The 8,043-nt window shown below is 44.1% G+C and overlaps 1 long non-coding RNA gene across 1 annotated transcript; it reads left to right on the forward strand.

The window, feature by feature from the left end:
* Positions 1-992: 992 nt before the first annotated feature.
* Positions 993-6,209, forward strand: LOC145519104 (uncharacterized). Its single transcript, XR_014063536.1, has 4 exons — positions 993-1,516; positions 2,367-2,470; positions 5,014-5,412; positions 5,766-6,209. It is a non-coding gene; the product is annotated as an uncharacterized LOC145519104 (long non-coding RNA).
* Positions 6,210-8,043: the final 1,834 nt, after the last annotated feature.

An 8,043-nucleotide genomic window follows, 5' to 3' on the forward strand; every position in this document is an offset into this window, starting at 1 on the left:
TGTGTGCTTTCAGGACAAGTAAGAAAAGTGAGTAAAATCAGGATGAGACAGAATGTGGATACACTGGTGGGCTTAAATGGGCTGAGTGAGACTGTAAAGCTTACTTATGAAGCGAAAACAAAGCCAAGGGCGTGGTCAGCAGGATAATCCTGCTTACTGCAAGTTCAGTTCAGTCGCTCAGTCATGTCTGACTCTTTGCAACCCCATGGGCTGCAGCACGCCAGGCTTTCCTGTCCATCACCAAACTCCAGGAGCTTGCTCAAACTCACATCCACGGAGTCGGTGATGCCACTCAACCATCTCATCCTCTGTCGTCCCCTCCTCCTCCACCTTCAACCTTTCCCAGCATCAGAGTCTTTTCTAATGAGTCAGTTCTTTGCATCAGGTGGCCAAAGTAATAGAGCTTCAGCATCAGCCCTTCCAATGAATATTCAGGACTGATTTCCTTTAGGATGGACTGGTTGAGTCTCCTTTCAGTCCAAGGGACTCTCAAGAGCCTTTTCCAACACCACAGTTCAAAACCATCAATTCTTCGGTGTTCAGCTTTCTTTATGGTCCAACTCTCACATCCACACCTGACTACTGGAAAAACCATAACTTTGACTAGATGGACCTTTGTTGGCAAAGCAATGTCTCTGCTTTTAATATGCTGTCTAGGTTGGTCATAGCTTTTCTTCCAAGGAGCTAACATATTTTAATTTCATGGCTGCAGTCACCATCTACAGTGATTTTGGAGCCCAAAAATAGACTCTCTCGCTTGTTTCCATTGTTTCCCCATCTATTTGCCATGACGTGATGGGACCAGATGCCATGATCTTCCTTTTCTGATTGTTGAGTTTTAAGCCAGCTTTTTCTCTCTCCTCTTTCACCTTCATCAAGAGACTCTTTAGTTCCTCTTCACTTTCCGCCAGGGAGGGTATAAAATCTTATCTGGGAATCTGTGAGTGTGAAATTCTGTTGATAGCTCTGAGGTCACATCTAGCCAGGCTCACATTCCAGAACAGGTAACAGGATGAGGACAGATGGTCATAGACAACAGTTCATTGTGTCGAGGCTCTTTTTTTTTTCTTTTAATTGAATGTGATTTATGGGCTTAGGTAACAGGAAAGCCCAGCGGCAGAGCTCGCCTCAGTGGCTGTCTTGGAAGGTGTTTCCTGAGCTGGTTCTCTGGCCCTCCCCACTCTCTCACGCCCCGCCCCTCCCACTCTCAACTCCTCTCCCCGTTCCTGTTGGTTTTGTCCTCAGATTCAGCTCTTTCCACAGTCATCCCTAAACATACTTTCCCACGGATTTCTCTCAGCACCCAGATCTGAGATAAGAGTCCATTGACCTTCTGGTCCCTTGTTTATCCCCGTGGCTAGGGTAACAAAGCACTCTGTTTAAATGTGATGATGTCACCTACCCACCTTGTGAGCAGAAGAATTGGAATTGGATCCACTGCAATATCTGAAATGGAAAAAAAGCCATTCTCACCTTGACCCTAAAGGACTCAGAGGACTGGAAGGTACTCTTACAGGTAAGATGAGCTAGGCATGTGAGGAATTAGGACTTGGGCATAAAAGCATTTGCATGCTTGAAGGATGGCATAAAAGTAAACGTACATGCAGGAGGATGGTGCAGGCAAGAAGCATTTACTTCAGAGTTTTGTCAGAAAAAATGTGCCTGGGAGGAGACCACACATGGAACAATTTTAACATACAGATGCCACCTTGGCATAGCAACACAGAAGGTCAAAGGAGGAAATATGCGAGCTTCTGAATTTCCCTGTATCTACACCAGGCTGTCTCTGCACTTAACAGTTGCTGCTAGGGAGTGCTTAAGTGGAGTAAAAGTCATGTAACTCAGGAAGAAAAGGAAAATGGATGTGCTAAGCCAGTCTGGAATCCTCCTCAGCACTTGAGTGAAAAAATGGAAAATCTGGGCTCTGGAATAGCTTTTGGTGGTGGTGGTTTAGTCTGTAAGTTGTGTCCAATTCTTGCAAGCCCATGGACTGTAGCCCTCCAGGCTCCTCTGTCCATGGGCTTTTCCAGGCAAGGATACTGGAGTGGGTTGCCGTTTCCATCTCCAGGGGATCTTCCTGACCCAGGGATCGAACTCAGGTCTCCTGCATTGCAGGCAGACTCTTTACCATCTGAGCCACCATTGTTGTAAATCTCACCAAATCCTCCTGGGGTTGGAGACACACGGTTTTGAGAGGCACCAGCCCACTGTGTTCCCCTTTGCCTGGCAAAACATTAAAGCTGTTCTTTTCTGCTTCACCCAAAACTTTGTCTCCAAGATTCAATTTGGCACTGATGCGCAGAGGCTGAGTTTTTGGCATCGTAAAGAAGCCCCAAATCAAATCCTCTTCTGCTTTCTCTACCCAGGGCAGTTCTGCTGAAAGCTGGGGAAGATGTTTCAAAGCCACATCTGTGGAATTCCTCTGTCCCTGCTGCAATAAAGGGTGATTGATGACGATCTCTGCCCCTGGGTACATCCCAGAGCTAGGAGGACAGATTGCAAATGCATTTTGTATTATCCCCTCTCTCACCATTGAGAAGTCCTGGAGGTGACCGTGAGAATGGGCATGATGGAGAAGATGCTATATTAATGGTGATCTTTAGTGAGAACAAAAAGGGACCTCTGCATCCATTTCCTGTTCGCTTTTCTCTCTGTGAGGGGACTTCTGGCAATTGGTGTTGCCATCGCTCTTGGCTTTGCTCCTGTCCTTGCTGCTGGCTTTTTAATGAAATACTTCCGAAGTGACTGGTGCTGCTTATGGAGTGTGAATTAGAGATGGAGTTGAGGGGCCTGACTCACTGGTGATTGACAGGTACCTCACTGCCGGGGACTCACTCCCCAGAGCGCTTAGTGTGGACTCATCAATTAGGGCCATCGTGTTGGGACCTGTGTCTCTGTGCTTCTGCAGCCAAAGCAGCAGACTCTCAGGGATGGACACTGGGATGGGGAAAGCTACAGAAAACTGAGGCTCAAGGACCGAGTCTGGTGACCCCTTGGGTGGGAAGGAGTCAGACTGATTTACAGCTCGCTCCTCCCTCAACCTCCCCCAACCCCCAGACAGCACACATCCAGTATTTGAAATCACTTCTCTTTTGACAGCTACTTCATGAAAGAACCATACAGAGACCATTGCGTTTGGAGCCAAAAAACCTGGGTTGAGCTTCCGGTTCAATCAGAGCTTGAAAAGTGAAAATGTTAGTCGCTCAGTCGTGTCCAACTCTTTGCGACCCCATCAATTGTAGCCTGCCAGGCTCCTCTGTCCATGGGATTCTCCAGGCAAGGACACTGGAGTAGACTGGCATTCCCTTCTCCAGCGGATCTTCCCAACCCAGGGACTGAACCTGGGTCTCCTGCATTGCAGGCGTGTTCTTAACTGTGAGCCACCAAGGTAGCTAGATTAACTCCTTTGAGCGGCCTTTTCTTTACTAGCCAAACTGGCCAAACAGTAGCATCCACCTTATCAGTCTGTGGTCAAAACTCAGTGAAAGAATGTTTGTGAAGGCATCTCAGGAATCACCCCCACATTATCATCATTGTTGTATACCCTGAACACTTCTAACCTAAGCCCTTTCAGTGTTCAGAGCTTTGCTTGGTGCAAATTCAAGTAAGATTGATGGATTTGAATGTTTATTGAAAGACTCACAAAGTAATTTGCCCCAAGATACAGATTCTAGAATGATATATAGACTCCTGTTCCTGGGAAGGGCATTTTTCCCCTTAGACCAGACGTTCAGACTGTGTTTGCATCGCTGGCTGCCTCGTGTGGGCTCTCTCTACACCCTCTCTGAGCTTCTTCATTCATTTCTTCATTCATTCCAAGACTATGGGCATGGGGGACACACAGGTGAATTCATGGAGTTCAGAGTGGAGTGGAGGATATTATCCCAGATGGCCTTGGCCTGAAGCAGGGCTTGGGTTCTCAGCCAGAGATTGAGAACTCAATCAATTTGGTGAGAACACCAAATCCTGGCCACTAGACCAGTGGTCAGTGATGAACACCAGCCCTTGGGCTTTGCAGAAAAGAATTTCCACAAAGCTGGAAGGTAGGGAAGCAAGTAAAGCATTTATTAAGAGGAGGAAGAGTTCAGTATCTGTGGATGGGCACATGCAGACTCAGAGAGAGAGTCCCTGAGCCACGCCCTCGCGGTAGTTTAAATCACTTACATGGGGTCCATCTCCCGGGTTTCCTTTGGTCAATCATTTTGATTTGCCTGGTTCACAGTCTCTATTCAGCATCTCTCAGGACCCTCCACGTGTGTGTGCATGCCTCTCTTAGCCAAGATGGCTTTCACCACAAAGGCCTATGGCCAGCCTGGCGTTAGTTAACATCACTCTCCTTTGACCTCTGTGGAAACTTTCTATGCATGTGTCTGACTTCGAGAATGTGAAATATGTGATGTGGGTAGGGCCCAGCCTCCTCCCCCTCCCCCAATTGTCCTGCTATTCTCTTCTTAGAGTTTCAGTCACAGGGAACGAATCTCCAACCACTTTAGCATGGGGGGCGGCGCAGAATCTACCTCCTGCCTCAGAAGCAGCTGTAGAACAGAAAATTACAAGCAAATCCAGCATAGGAGCAAACCCAAGGTGTTAAGCAACACGTAGGCTGGTGGCGCAGAGGAGGCAGGGGAACAGGAGCTGGTAGCTGATTAAGTCTCTGAGGGTTTGTAGGACCTTATCAGGAAGAGACAGGAGGGGAGGTATCCAGGGAGTGCCAGGCTCTCCCACTACGTGGGAGACTTCATTAACCATCCTAAATTATGAGGAGTTCGGATAATGTGATTTAAAATAGCAATAACCGTGCCGATGTGCTCTGATATTGTTTGGAAAGAGCAGACAGCCATGGTCCAGGGAGGGCTTGTTCCATGGAGCTGGTGGTCGTGGGGGTGGGCAATTTTGGGTAAAGGAAAAAATAAATGGGTTTCTCGGGTACCTTTTGCTGTTCAAATAGGATTAATTGGTCTATTATTTCACATGCTATTTGTGATAAATATCGCCTGTGTTTATTGCAAACAGGCAAACTCCAGCCCAAATGGCAACAGCTTTGAATACGTGCTGATTAATCGCAGAAAGAGAGTTAATTCCACGTGTACTCAGCACCAACTCATCAACTGCACACTCATCAGCGGATCATTGAATATTATTAGAAAATAAGGAAACCTCTCAGAGCCTCCAGCCCAGCTCACAGTCTTCAGGATTGAAGATTCTGAGTCTCAGCGAGGAGGTGTCTACGATGGGCAGGCAGAGGAAAGTGACACAACCATCCCACATTCCGTTTATATTTGTTTGCAGAAGAATCCAGATTTGAATGAAACATTTTTCCAGTGCTCTCTTTTCTCACTTTAAAAAAAAATTAATTTTATTTTGGAGTCTAGTTAACTTACAATGCTGCGTTTGTTTCAAGTGTACTCCCTGGTGGTTCAGTTGGTAAAAAAATCTGCCTGCAATGCAGGAGGCCTGGGTTCGATCCCTGGGTTGGCAAGATCCCCCGGAGAAGGGAACTAGCTACCCACTCCGGTATTCTGGCCTGGAGAATTCCACGGCCACAAAGAGTCGAACATGACTTTCATTTCTTTCAAGTGTACAGCAAAGTGATTCAATTAGACATGTGAAAGTCAAAGTCACTCAGTTGCATCCAAGTCTTTTTGACCCCATGGACTATACAGCCCATGGAATTCTCCAGCCCAGAACACTGGAGTGGGTAGCCTTTCCCTTCTCCAGGGGATCTTCCCAACTCAGGAATCAAACCCAGGTCTCCCGCATTGCAGGTGGATTCTTTACCGGCTGAGCCACGAGGGAAATCCCAATTAGACATATGCATCTTTTATTTCAGATTCTTTTCCTATATATGTTATCACAGAGTATTGAGTTCCCTGTGATCTACAGTGTGTCCCTGAAGATCATTTATTTTATATATAACAGTGTGTTTATGTTAATCCCAATCCCCTAATTTATCCCTCCCCACCTTTCCTCTTTGGCAAGCTTGAGTTTGTTTTATGTGTCTGTGAGTCTTTTTCTGTTTTCTAAATAAGTTCATTTGTATCATTTTTTAGATTCCACATATGAGTGAAATCACATGCTCTTTGTCTTTGAACTTTTGAAGGAATACTTTACCCGTTGATGTTAGTTAGCATCACTTAGAAATACGCAAAACCACGCAATGTAGTAAATCAACTATATTTCAATAAAAATTAAAAAAAAAAAAAAAGAAACACACCAAACTAGTTTCAAGTCCCAGCGACAGGCTGCCCTCAGATAAAATCCTGGTTGGTCAGCAGCCTGTTTGGAATTTTGCCTCCTTCCCTGTGTCTTTTGGCCCAAACTATCCTGAATTTTTTAGTATGTCCTTCGTTTAACAGTAGTAATGTTGTGGTTTTTTCTCTTGAAACCTGAATTTGTGTTCTATTTCAGTTGAAACTTAATGATGCAAGACAATGATCAAAAAGAAGTATTTCCCTTTGTAATAAAGGCAAATAATTTTATGCAAGTTTTTGGAGAGGGATGGGTAGGCAGGCCTTCAGGACAGCCTTAGACTTTTTTTGCTTCATATTCAGATGATAATAAAGAGCTTAAGTTTTCCCCTCCAGAAAGCAAAGCTCTTTTTCCTTGAATGCAAGGTGATTATAGGTAATGTCTCATGGTACCCTTGCTAACAAGATAAAGAAGAAAATGCCATGAACCAGTGGATCTCAAACCTCAAACTTTAGCTTGTAATGCCATCACCTGGGAACTTGTTAGAAAAGCAAATGTTCAGGTCGACCCTGAAATCTACAAGTCAGAAATTCTGGGAGTCCTCCAATTTGTGTTTTATCAAAATCCAGATAATTCTGATATAAGCCTAAAGTTTGAGATATAGGTTGCTGGAAACTTAAGGAATGCAATGCATTTAAGAATTTACTACTGACTATGACAACAGGTCAAATTTCTTCCAGTGTGAGAACATCTGTTTTGACAGAGGCAGGACTGTTTCCATATCACTGTGACTGCAAGTTGAAGATAACATAGCGTTTAGAGCAGGCTGTCCTACACAAGGTGAGGAGTAAGTTGTCTGTGTGATGTGATCTTATACTCTGCTCCCATCAGCCTCTGCTCCCTGCATTTGCCTCTCCCCTGCTTGAAATTTCACTAATAATGCTTAATAACTGTACTTAAGGATTTAATCCTATTATACCTCAAACTCCTTAGGCAAGTTAATGCTTTCATCCTTTATCACTCTCTTATACAATGGAGTAAGTTTTGGATTCCTTTTGGAAAAGTTTTGAGAACCATGAAAGGTATTGAAAAAATTAGACTATTTAAGGAAGGTGCAGTAAAAATTTGTTTTGTTGCCTACCTCAAAATGCATACATGACCTTCTTTTTTTTTTTTTAACAGAACCCTACTTTTTGCTAGGTGTATGGCTATTCTGCCTCCATTGTAGCTAGGAAGGCTATGTGATTAAGACATAACAGCAGAAAGTAAAAGATATGCAGAAAACTTTTTGGAAGCCTTCTAAAATAAAAACGAAATTGTCTGTATTTCTCCTTATCTTCTCATGACCTGGAAGGCAGATATAAAGGCTGGAGCTCCAGCAGCCATATTAAGTCATGAGGTAGAAGAAACTTACTGAGATGTCAGGGCAGAGAGAGAACAACTTTAGTCAATAATGACTGATGGGAACCATCTTTCTATTCCCAGATATTTTAAAACATGAGGGAAAAAACAAGCATCTATCCTTGGCATTTTTTTTTTTATTATTATATAAAATGCAACATTCTCCTGAAAGAAGAGATGGCACCAAGATGGGGGTAGACAGTACAGAAAGAGGAGATTAGGGGTGTGGAAGCTAAACTTTCCCTACTTTATAGCTTAACCAATTCTGTCAAGCAGCAGGATAACACATTCTTTCTTCCAGAGAGTTACCCCGCTTCCCGACACACTTATGAGCCTTTAGTCATGTAAGTACTAGTTCCAGTTTTTTTCTGAAATCTGTAGTATCTTCATTTCCCTCAAAAAGTGTTGTAAGGTTTCACAACAACAATGATGTGATTTTAGTTGTATATTTTA

This window comes from Giraffa tippelskirchi, chromosome 8, assembly GCF_054371585.1.
Source record: "Giraffa tippelskirchi isolate mGirTip1 chromosome 8, T2T-mGirTip1v1.2.pri, whole genome shotgun sequence".
Classification (NCBI taxonomy): Eukaryota; Metazoa; Chordata; class Mammalia; order Artiodactyla; family Giraffidae; genus Giraffa; species Giraffa tippelskirchi.